This window comes from Prinia subflava, chromosome 1 (genome assembly GCF_021018805.1).
Source record: "Prinia subflava isolate CZ2003 ecotype Zambia chromosome 1, Cam_Psub_1.2, whole genome shotgun sequence".
In the NCBI taxonomy this organism is placed as follows: Eukaryota; Metazoa; Chordata; class Aves; order Passeriformes; family Cisticolidae; genus Prinia; species Prinia subflava.
In genome coordinates this window covers 24986289-24999436 of record NC_086247.1, presented here as the reverse complement: position 1 = coordinate 24999436, position 13148 = coordinate 24986289, and positions in this window count along the sequence as shown.

Genomic DNA, 13148 nt, shown 5'->3' with positions numbered 1-13148 from the left:
CCAAATATTAACACCCCCAGGGACAACAAAACAGATTAAATATGTGTCTAATGTTCTGTTTTTAATCCAAATGAAACTGCTTCGATGGCATACATGTTGTTTTAAGTTTTTTCATTTTCCTGAAAAAGTGTCTAAGTGAAACAGCATGTTCTTCATGCTGGGGTCCCATTCCCTCGGGTTACTCTCATTGTGCTCACAGTACATAAGTGCTGCTCTTTCCCCTGAGCAAGCAGACGTGCCAGCAGCGCCAGGGCTAGAAACAACAGTGAGGAAAACTCTGCAGTGGTCCTTGGGTGTGCCTGACTAACTGCTAGGTCGTGAGCTGCAGAGGTTGGAGACCTGAGCTTTCTTAAAATTGCTCTACACTGATGCGTCCCTTCCTGAAGTTACAGCTCTTACAAACAGCCCCACTTGATGATTAAAATGAATGGTGGAACACTAAAAATGGCAAAGTTTTCATCTCTTTTCAAAATCACAGATTAATAGATTGGCTGAAGTTGGCAGGACCCCTGGAGGTCATCTGGTTCAGTTCACCCCACTCAAGCAGGGCCACCTAGAGCCAGTTGCTCAGCACTGTGTCTAGATAGCTTTTGAGTGTCTCCAAAGAGGGAGACTTCACAGCCTCTCTGGGCAACCTGTGTTAGTGCTTGGTCATCCTGACAGTAAAAGAGTGTTTCCTGCCATTCAGAGAGAACCTCCTGTGCTTCATTTTGTGCCTTTTCTTCTGGTTCTGTCAATGGGCACTGCTGAAAAGATCCTATAGCCATTGATAAGGTCCCTCTTGAGCCTTCTGGGTAAACAGTCCCAGCTCTCTCAGCCTTTCCTTGTAGGAGAGATGCTCCAGATGCTTAATCGTCTTCATGGCCCTTTGTTGCACTCTCTCCAGTATGACCATGTCTCTGTCATACTGAGCAGCCCAGAATGGGGCACAGCCCTCCAGGTGTGGCTTCACCACTGCCAAGTAGAGAGGATGGATCACTTCCCTTGACCTGTTGGTAATGGTTTGCCTAGTGCAGCCCAGGCTACCATGTGTCATTTTAGCCACAAGGGCACATTATTGCCTCATGTTCAACTTGGTGTCCAGCAGGACGCCAGGTCCTTTTCACAACACTGATTTCTAGCAGGGTTGCTCCCAGAACGCAGAAGTGCATGGAGTTGTTCCTTCCCATATATAGCACTTTGAACCTGCGCTTGCTGAACTTTGAGAGGACTTCCTTATAAAACTAGGTGTTACCTGATAATAATCTTTGCTATTCAGACACAAATTACATTAGAATAAAGTGGATAAATAAAATCATTCTGATCTTTTATCAGCACTTACTGTTTATGTGTTCACCAGCAGCACTGTCAGAGTCATTAAAGTATCCTACCTCCTGCCATACCACATCCACCTTCTCCAAAAAATATCCATGTTGTTGATCGATATCCTTTAGCAGTGATTAAAATCTGATGAGGTGGAGCTATTGAGGCTACCCTTAACTCTGAAATAACATTACTAAAGCTTCCAAATTTCTATTGCCAAGAGAAAAAAGAAAACATCTTGATTTTTATCCCTTGACTTACTACCATTGCTGCACATGCTGAGAGCACAATGTTTCATCTCTGAGAGAAAACTCACCTGTCTGTAGTACAGACCTTTCATTACAGACTGTGATCAGATGGTCTATTGCAATACAGCCAGGTGACTTAAGGAGATATGGATCACAGTCAAGGTTGCCTTGGTAGCTCTAGCTTTTCAATGCTTTTAAGTTTGTAGGATGAGTTGTAGCAATTTTATTGTAATATCATCTGTTTTAATGCTTATTAAGCTGCATCAAACTGCATTATTTTTCTTGAAAAATGTCGCATATTTATATGTATGTGCATATACAGTTTTTTAAAATTAAATTTGTAACATGAGCAGCTGATATAAATCTAGCTGCAGTGCCACACACTTTATGGTACTTACTTCCTGGAAAGGCTGATGAATAATTGTAATTCTAGCAAATATTTGCTTAGGGGACTCTAAGGCTGAAAGATGTCTTTATAATCTGGTGTTAAATACCATTTAAGAAAAAAAAAAAAAGTCTCATCCAAAAGTCATGTGCAAATGTAGGCAAAGGTTAAATCAAATCTGAACCTCTTTTACAGGACAGAAATCCAGAGATGAGGTCACATTAAACCACAATCCAATTCTGTAGAGAACATCCTGAGAAAAAAGCAGAAATTCAGAGAAAAACTCATCCATCCATAACATGCAGGTTCTTCTCATCAGTGAACACAAAGCCAGGGGAGAAGACCAACAAATCATTAGTTTACTTTGACCACTAATTTGTGGATGGCTAATTGGAGATGACTGTGTAGCAGCAAGCAACAAATGCTTAGTGTTTATATCAAGTAATCCAGTGAAATGGTCAAAGACAAGCCAAATCATTTACAGAAGGCTTTTGGTGTGGCAAAGGGTCTCGCAGTGTCTTTGCCAGTGCACAGCTAAGCTCTGCTGGAGACGTTGCCTTTAACTGATTCTTTGTGACTGATCCTGGGCTCTGGATGCAGGAGTAGAGCCATGTCTGCCTGTGCAAAAGTATTAGGTTTCTGGCTGCTGGTTCCTCTCAGATTATTAGGAACATGGAATTGGAAACCCCTTTTGGGAATGCCAAATACACTCTCTAAAAAATAAATGCATTAAATATTTCCTTTCATATAGACATTGTTAAAATATGATATAGAGCTAATAAAATTTGAAGTCACAATAAATTAAACTTGGGAAAGGTGGAAACCTTTTGAATAGCAACGTTACAAAATAGATAAACATAAGAGTTCGATGTGCACAGGTAGGAGTTCATCTCTGATCTGCAATGCCAAAGACGCGCCTAAGGGAGGAAGCAGAAGAACAGTGGTGATTGGCACTTGTTTCCAGATCTGCTCCTGGATTAGATTAGGGCTGCTGTGTTTGTGACAAGGGTTTCCTGGCCAGAAGTATGTGTGTGTGAACCACCCAGGTGGCCTACATATGAACTGGAAGTGCATCCCCAAGCTCAGCATGTCTGATGTGCTCTGCATGTGCTGTGCAGCTGTGCACACACAGTCAGTCAGATGGATCCAGTACACACTGTGTTTACCCTGTCATCTGTGCAGTCTGTGAACTACCGGGGGAATCAGGCAAATGACACATGGAGACATTGTAAGATTGCTGGTTGCTTTTGGACTTCCTACATCCTAAGAGTCCTTGTGGAGGTAAAAAGAGGACATGCCTGTGACAACCCAGACACATGGGCAATGTTCTTTCTTATGTATGATTTACCCAAAAGGTGATTTTTTTAGAAGTTGTAAAATACCTGTTGTGCATTTATGGACTGGGACGCATTATTGTATGAGCAAAACCAATGCTTTTTTCACCCAGTGAAAGAAGGCAAGTGTTTAATACATGACTCCTGGACCAAGCTGAGAATGAAATCATATCAAAGCAAAAATGCACCATTCAAGCAATGCAACATAGCTCCTAGATGCATAAACCTTTGGAGTAAAATAAAACCACATGATCCCCATTCATAAAAGCAGCCTTTGGTGGCATTTGCTCTGCCTTTGGCTTGCAAACATTCAAGTGTAAAAGCTTTTGTTCATGAGGATATCTGCAGGGATGTGAATACTCCTACACATGCACTGCTGATATTAAAAAGTATATAGGTATACAAACCCCTGTGTAAATAGGCATCTCCTATAGTGATTCTCCTGAAAGCTTCTCTTCATTTTAGGAGTCAGGAAGCAGGTACTTTATGGTTTTGATGAGCAAAGGCAGACTTAGAAGAACAGAGCATCTAAGTAGTTCATGTAAACTGCTATTGTACAGAAGTATTTGAAGAAATGCATGAAAATCAATTCTGTACTTTGGTAAAGCAGTATCTGGGAAAGGGAATATAAAGGAGATGGTGCATTGCTTATAGTAGTAGGCGTGCACGGTTTTCAGCTATTTGTAAGGTAAAATTTTATTGTTCACAAGGAGAGAGGCTTGAAAGATTTACAGAAAGGAAATGCACAATAAAATTGCAGTGAGTATTCTTGCCAATAGCAGAACCTCATGCAGAATGTTTCTTTCCCTTGTCATTTCAATTCAAGACCTAAATGTTATTCACTGACACACAAACTAACAATGACATTTTAAAGCTTGCACAGTGCACATGCATCCAGCTCCCCTAGGAAAAGTCAGGCAAACACCTGATGCCTGCTGGGAATTTCGCTGTGGGTGCCAGACAGCTGCTGCCCATCAGTGTTTCCAGGTGTGCTTATTCAGTTGGGAGGTCGCTCCAGCTGCAGACACAATCATAGCAGGGACTCAGGCAGGCTGGAGAGACAGGGGACATGCTCAGATTTTGCTGCTTGGGCTGCCTTGTTTTTGCCCTGATTTAGAGCACCTGGCTTGTTTCAGGATGCAGATGTTTGCTCTGTTGCCCAAGAACCAGCACTTCATTCCCTTTATAATGAGCACTGTGACCTGGGGGAGTTATTAAATCTCTGGTTCAGAAGAGTCTAGTTTTTCTATCTTTTTGTTTCGTAGCTGACAGTCTAAACTTCACAAACAGATTAGTGGAAGGAATATACAGAAATTAAAAACTTAATTTTCAAACTCCTCTGAGTGAAATCTAATTGACAATGTGAATTATAGCCTGTGCTGTTCTTTGTTTCATTTTTCTTTGGGGAAATCCTTGCTTAAATTTAGCTTTGTCCTTTCCTATAATTTTACAAGCCTATATTTAAAAATTATTCTGAAGCAACTTCTAGAGGCTGAAGCAATTTTAGGACTGCTGCAGTGCTGGTGTGAGACCATGCAATATTCAAAATTGAAAAGATTATACCTTACTCAGGAGACTAGGTACCTTTTTTAAGACCACCAATTTAATTAAAAAACACAGGCTCTTATATTAGCAGCAAGCTTATGGATCACCATATGCCAGTCAAACATAATGAAATACATGCAAATGTTAGAGGGTGTATTCTTTTGTCTCTGAAATTAGCAATTTCAGTGAACAATTTCTGTGCTATATGTGGGGTTTTACTCTTCTTTACATTTAAAACAATAGTGCCTACCTGAGTACATATCTTTTGAATGATAAGAAAGGTAAGAAATAATGTATTGTCAGCAATGCTTTCTTCACAGTTAGGGCTTGGTGTTCTTGTCTTTCATCATGAATGTCTGCATCATGCACAACATCGACATCACATTGAGGTATCCTCTTTCCTATCAACACATTTCTGCCCTTGGAGGTTGTTTGCATTGAAGGGGAAAAAAAGTCATGAAATTGAAGCCCTGGAGAAAATCACTTATGCTCAAGAAACACATTTCAGCCTTTCTGTCTGAGCAGGTTTGCTTTCTATTCCAACTTCATTCTTCATCACTGTCACCCATCCACTTGGCCATTTGTGTTTGAGAAGTCGGGAAAGGAGAACGTTTGCTCTTTGTATTGCTGCCACAGTCAAGAGCCGTAGCAGAAACTAGAGAGCTGTCACGTAACAGCTCCAGTGACTGTCTCTGAGAATATTAATAAAAGGAAACTAATTTTAAGGGACAGCCTCACAACTGATAAATGTGCTAACAGAGCAAAATATATTGGGAGGAAAATCTAGAGTGTGAACCTGATCTGAGTGTGAAGACAACTGCAGAAACAATCTTTCTGATTTGTACATATGATAAGAAAATAGAGCCTTAAGACAAGTTCTTCAGGATGTCACCAGTACATGACACTAAGTTTATGCCAAAGGGAAGGAGTTCTGAAGTTCTTTCCTTCTACAGAAAATGATGATGTTACTATTGCAAGGCCTTTGTAAACTTCTTTTTATCTTTATCTGTTAGCATAATTTTTGGTACATTATCTGAAAATGTTATGGCTCTGTCTGAAGATACTATTTCTATCAGTACAGGGTCATCAGGAGCTCCATGATGACCAAAATAATGTAGTGTAAAAGGGTCTTATGAGGAAATTACTTTTTGAATCAAGGTTTTTAAATTACTTTTTATATCAGGTTTATTTTTTTTCCTTTGTGAATATGACCATGCTTTGCTTAGTTATTACATTTACTGGTGCTCTCAGCTTATACTGGAGACATGTCATCATATTCTGAATAAAGTCTATTCCTTTAAATACATTCTGGTAACAGTGATAATCAAAGTATTTCCAAAGACCAAAAGGTGCTTATGAAAGAAAGGCTTAAATCCTAGGTCTGATGAGACTTTGTTTTTCAAAAGCTACTTTTCATACCTATTTTTAAATATTTTTCTAAGTTATTTTCTTTTATTGTTATTTAAAATAACTATTTTGATTAGCTTGAAGCTAAAATGTCACATTTATTAAATGCCTTCAATTTCTTCATGCCTGTAATCCAACATATACAGAAAGATTATTGCCCAAGTAAAGTGCTGTATATTCCTTTTTTTTATATATAGCCAAAATTTAGATTCTGTTCTTGCTGCGTGATACAGAAAAAGAGGAAATACTCCAAGAAAGGGTAGTGATAAAATAGATGTTTTTACTACAGTTGAACCACAGGATGTCACTGTTCCTCTTTCACAAGAAACAAACTTCAGCTGTGAAAGTAGACCAGATTCTTCATAAAATTACTGAAATGCACGAAAATTACATAAAAAGCACAGAAATTAAGTCAGACATTTCTTTTTGTATGTGTGAGTCAATCTAGGCAATGTGTTGCCTATGTAGAATAACAATTTAATATTCAATTCAGTCTCATCATGTACCAAGATTGATATATTTTTGGTACATCCCTCCAGACAGAACTGACACATATCAATATGTCCCATATTGCATAAAGAGTCAGGCAGAGCTGAATAGAGTTCAGGCGAAAGTTAATGTAAGACATTAAAACTTCCTGTAGCCTTCCCTAGTTAGCACTGAATTTCTAAAATTTAGCACCCTTTGCAACCACAAAGCTGGATCTTGACAAACACATGCTGCTTCTAGAGGTTTAATATGATCCCTCCTTAAGATCCTTGGTTGCTTTCAATTGTAGAGTTCCCTATCCTGGATGTCCCAGTAGGATGCTGGAAATTAGCTCAGAGAGGCTCTAAGATGTCAGTGTGCTTCAGGCATTATTTATCATCTGAGGGCATTGTGGAATAAAGTCCTTTTCACATGGTCATCCTGATACCTTTCTTCATACACTTCCATGTGTCTGTCTATTGTCCATCAGTATGGATCATCAGAAGTTCTGTAATGACCAAAATAATGTAGTGTAAAAGGGTCTCATGAGGAAATTACCTTTTAAATCAATGCATCAGGTATATTTTATCCAAGCCTTTTCTCATTGCAGTACATGGGGCCACTCCCTCACTCACTTCAAATCTCCTCCGAAAGTTCTTTGTTCAAAACTCCAGTAATATTGATCTGCCAGTACACACAAGCCCAAACCCATTTTTTAAAATTAGCATTTGGCTATGGAGTCCACTTTTAGACTTCTTGCATTTCTTATGGAGTTACCTTGTTCTTCCTCTAGAGAATTATTTCTCTATCCTGAGTACACTGGTTGCACATGATACATAATGAAGGGCTTGGATTAGTGGCAGAGGTTTTAAGAAATATTCTGTGTGGAAGATGACTGCTCCATGGTTGTTCTGGAATGGCTTGTGTGAAATGGAGGCATTCTGGCATATTTTACTCACCTTTTTGGTTTCTATACTCTTCTCACAGCTTTGGTAAAATGGACTCTTCTATTTTCATTCCTTTTGTGGGATGACATGTAAAATATATGGAAAATGTGTAGGAAGACTTTTCACAATCGCCAATTTCATCCCTGCAGCCCACTGAGATCTCGAACTGAATCACACTCCATCTTCTACATGTCTGAAATAATTTCCATACTATTCTTTAAAATGGCAGCCAGGAGTCAGTGAGAGGCGGGTGCAGAGATTTAAAACAGAAGAGAGTGCAGTACCTGCAGAAATCTTTTTTCAGAAATCCATGACTAGATCATCTGGCATCTCTGTCTGAAATCTAGATTTTCCTATCACTGAGGAACTCCTAAAAATAATTATGCTTTTAGTCTTCTTTATAAACAATGAGAGTACTTCGCAGGAATCTGTCTTCATGGATATCCTTCCAAAAAAAATAGAGGAGGTAGCAGTTTGGGGTGAGGGATTGTGTGGTGGTTAGCAAGACATATGGTGTGCAGCATAAGGACCATACTGGATGCAACTCAAGGCGGTAGCAAAATTCCCACCCACATCACCAGATCCAAACCTGGCCCATAAACACTTTCTTTATTTGACAAACCATAGTATAAATGACTTTTTATTTTATAAATGGACTCTATAATTCCCACTAAATAAGGATTATTATGAATGCCATTGAGCTCTCCCATGCCAATGACATCTCAATGCCATAGGAGCAAATTCAATTTAAATGTGGGGAAAATGTATGAAGATGAAGGAGGATTTGTAGGACCTAAACTAAATGTGCGGTGACAAGCGTTTCCCAGAAATATTTCAATATTTTCGGGAATATTTAGCTGAATAGCACTGAGGTAACCAGAGGCTGAACAACAGGGTTACAGTATTTCATCTGTTGATGCCAGTTGGCTGGACAACACACTTGTTCTTCGAGCTTCCTGTTTCCACAAACTGCAAGGAAAATTGTCTCCAAACACTAACTCTGTGCTCCCATGGGTCAGCCCATGCTACTCTGACAGACGTGTGGCAGATGCATCTACAGTAGCCTCAGCAGGGCTAAAATAGGAGTAGCAGTGCAGAAGATGTGGAAGCATGGGTATCAGCACGGGGTACCAGCTGAACACTCCTCTTGTGTGACAAAGTGTAACTCAGGGTCTCCACTGCAGTATTCCTGGGGCTGGTGAAACACGGCGTCTTTGCTGCAGTCATACCCTGAGGTGCAGTAATAAGTTGTTCTGTGACAGCACTTTCATTGGAGCTTTTCTCCATATACACTGCTGGCAAAATATGCAAACAAACACACCAACAGTCCTAATTCACAACAGACACAGTTATGGCAGCAATATTTTTTGCCTTTTCCAGACCATGTGTCAAATTCTACTTTGCTTTGAATGCAAGCATAATTTTCTCCAGAAAAAAAGATAAAGGAGATCCCATTAGACTGAAGATGAAACATGGTAGGGAGAGTGAGGGGGTTACAAAACTCTCCAGTGTCTTTTTTTCAGCTGTATTGATTTTTTTTTTTTAATTTCTATTTAATTTTAAATGAATAAAAATAATTTGTAGACCTTCAGACCCTCAGGGGTACTGAAGCCTGCAGCAAATTTAAGCATACTTACCACTTCAAAGTCAACTGGGCTTTTTCTTATAGCAGACCAGTTAGCGTTTCAGGGGGAAAAATTCAAGTGTATTTCTCACTGGAGATGAGTGCAGAGGAAATGTGCTTGACTTCCAGCAGAAATAAGGTGGTTTTGAAATGTTACCTTTTTTTATATAGGGTGGTTCCCTTTAATACCTCCTCAATCCTCTGTTGTCCAGACAGTCACAGCTTCAGTCAATATGGCCTGCACCATTCAAAATCTCTCCAAATCTGAGCAAATGGGCAATCTGAGGGCTTTTAAATCCAATGACTTCTGGTTTTGGTGATCTTAGGGACGTGTGGAAAGCTGGTTTGAAGGGACAATTACTGTAGATTTTTTTGATATGTTGTGGCTGGACTAGAAGATCCCATTGGAGGTGGGTGTCCAGCTTTGCAATGTGTCAGATGGTATTGTATATGAGGTCTAAGTCAGTAAGCAAGTATCCAAAGCACATACTTAGTGCTTTCAATGTTGTTGGGGAAGCAAATTAAGAGTTTGGATGGAAAATCATAAATTTGACTCAGAGTCTAGCTAACAGTGATGGCTGAAAAGAAGCAGAATTCATGTGGGTTTAAGTGGCAGAAACTGAGGGCCAAACCCCAGTTTTTGGAGCTGGAGCAACCCATGGAGGCCACAGGAGCTTGATTACTGCCTCCTTGGGGAATTCTGCCAGAACTTCAGAGACAGAAATTTGTTTGGTGCTTATGGCATCTTGGCAATTCCCAGTGTCAGGTACTTAGTATCCTCAGTACCTCAGGCACCTCCAAGATAAAGCAGCAAGTGAGGGGAGTAGACACAGCTGCCAAGTCCCTTCCTGACTCTACCCGAAAGTCTCATAAATAATTTTTCCCAAGTCCTTTACCTCCAATATCAAGAGTATGTTGGATCAGTAACTGATATCTTAAAAACAAACAAACAGACCAAAAAAAAAAAAAAAAAAAAAAAGGAAAACCACTCTGCTTTCTGTTAAAATCTTTATGATCACCTGAAAAGTGGAAATTCTATTGTGCTGAATGAGGTCAGTTCTCAACTGGGTACAAATAGCAAGAGAACAAAATAAACACCTTGTTTCAAAAAACCCATGATGAAGCCACATCAACACTTTAGCATATTTCTCTCCCCTTGGAAGTACACAGGCTACATTTTTGAAGATCAGAACTTCACAGGCTTCCTGAAATAAACTGGGTGCAGAAGAGAAGGGAATACTATTGTTGGCTGGATACTAATGTCCTTGCTTAAGCTAGCAGGTCTCATTATGGTTTTGCCTCTTTCAGCTAACTCTGAATAAAATCCAGCACTCAGTGATATTGTGCTCATTTATTTTGTTGGCTAGATCTCTATAGGCTTATAAAACAAAGATTGGATAATGCTTATTCACAGATTTACTACATTTCATTTTCCAGTACATATCTACAAGAAAATACATCTAAGTATTTCAGACTTCTTTGTCATAAAACTAAAATAAAATCAATCTAACCCACAACTAATTTCAACCATCAGCAAAACATATTTTTCCTTCACCCTTTCAAGGCCTTTCCTGTAAAAATCCTCAAGTGTTTAAAGGCAAGCACTGTACTGGGAAGATCATTAATACTTTTTTTTTTTTTTTTTTGACCAAGTGGAGGAAGCAGGTTCAAAGAAGAAGGCTTCCCACAGAGAACAAACTATCCTGTGAACATCTGAGCTACTGAGTCGGAGTTTCTACTAAGCCATGTCTTATGATTGAGTTTGGTATCTAAGAAGGTGCTATTTTGATTGACATTTTGGGGAAAGTTGTTGCTTGCTTGCTGGGTTTTTTTCCCCTTACCCACCCCCCACGTAATGATAGAATCATGAAGTCTCTGTCCAGAATAGATTCTTTGGTTGTTTTCACATATGGCTGTCTCATAGAGGCTCTCTCCTTAACCTCTCGTATTTTTTAAAGATTTTAATTACCCTTGAATCTCTACATCTGTGTCAAATTTGATTGAATCAATCCAGAAGGATCAAACCCTTTGTGTCTGTGTGGGAAGCTGGTATTGCAAAACACCTGCAGACTCTATTTTTAGGAAACCAGATCCTTTAATAATTTCCCTTTCTAACAGATAAGAGATGACCATTCTTTGCTAACAGTGGCTAAGGCAGTATCCCACAGGTGTGGGATCCCTCCTCTACACAAGCATGGTATGAACATGACATAGCTTGATGAGCTATTCAGATACAAAATGAGGGGTGACTTGCAAGTAGGATCATTTTACACAGGAAGGCAGATTTGCTGTCACTCACATTCACTCCCTTTGCCAAGTTGTGGCACCAAAGCTGACTTCAAAGGTAGCTCTCTCAGCGATCCCATCACCAGTGATTCCCTGGACTGAATGTTTTCCTTTCCCATTGGGCAAACTGCTAAGTGACTCAGACTGTGCAAGATCCTTCCTTGTCACCTATGTGTTGCCTTTGCTCCTCACTCATCTCAAGACATCTTTGTAAAAAAAAAAAACAAACTACTGAGTTTCCAAACAATTGAGAAGTTTTCTCTTCCCAGCCTCCTCTGCCCAAATATCTGGTTTAGAAATCTAAGAGCAAGGTTGGCCTAGAGACATCTGGCTTCCCTCGTGGTGCAGCACCACCATATGACTGATGGATAGAATTTGACAACACTGTGGAAGATCCAGCAGTTTATTCCTTTTTGTGGAAAACAGAAAAAAAAATTGGCAAATGAACAAATAGAAGGAGGAAGTAAACTCGAGGAGGATCACCTCAGGGCTCAGCATTGCAATTCTCTGCTCTTTAAACCTCATCCAGCCCAGAGTGAGTTGTTTTGAAGCACTTAAAAATGCAACTGAGTGGAAATTGCTGAACAAAACATGTTATAATGAACATGGGACTTTCACTGCAGTGAGATACATGTTGCACACTGTTTTGTCTACTGACTAGTGCCACAGTCTAAGGGACAGGCTTCACATTCAAACAGAGGAGAACAAAAAAACAGTGGCAACCCCCATTCACCCCAGCTGTGCTCTCTTGGCTCTGTACTGAACATGGTGATCATAGTCTGGCAGAGCTGATGTAGAAAATGAGGTCTGGAACACTTAAAAACATTTTTGAGTGAATTCTGTTTATTAAACACCACAGAGACCTTTTATATCAATTTTCAATCCTTTCAATAACTTGTTTTCCAACAGCTCTAAATCACCCACCTCTTCTTCAGATCTTAATTAGGCCATCAATTAGGTAAATCACATCTGCTTGTCCTTTTTACCACAGTTCCCTGTGTACAGTAGCTCTGGATATTTTAGAGTATACATCCATGTTGGCAAGGCAAGATTGGCACTGCTCCCAATGCTGTTGCCACCCACCCTCTGTTTTCGCAAGGGTGCACACAGATGCAGCAGGGTTGAGGATCACTTCTGCTGCAAATGAGTTGGGTCTGAACAAGGGAGTTACTCTTGGCTGAAAACCTGTTAGTATACAGAAGTATAAACAAAATCAGCAATAAACGTGATCAGTTTGCATGACTGTGCACTCAGACTAATGATGAAATAGTTGCCTGGGCTTAAGCGGCTGCCAACTGCTGTCACTCTACATATTCCGTGTTGTGTACAACTTTTCTGTGGCATGGAGAAGGAGGAAGCGTTTCAAAGAGGATGCAGGTGTTGGCTCACACCTGGCATGTTAGTAGGACGTACCTCCTTCACTCTGCAGGCCCACCATGCTGCTGCAGGTGGAGTGTCAGGAGCTGAACAGCTCCCCATGGCTCCTCGGTCACAGGTACTGCGTGCAGGGTGCCAGGGACATCCCTGCATCTCTGTCCTGCCTCCAGCCCTACTGCCCCTCTCTCCTGCCGTTTCTGTAGGCAGCAGCTGTTTACCTCCTTT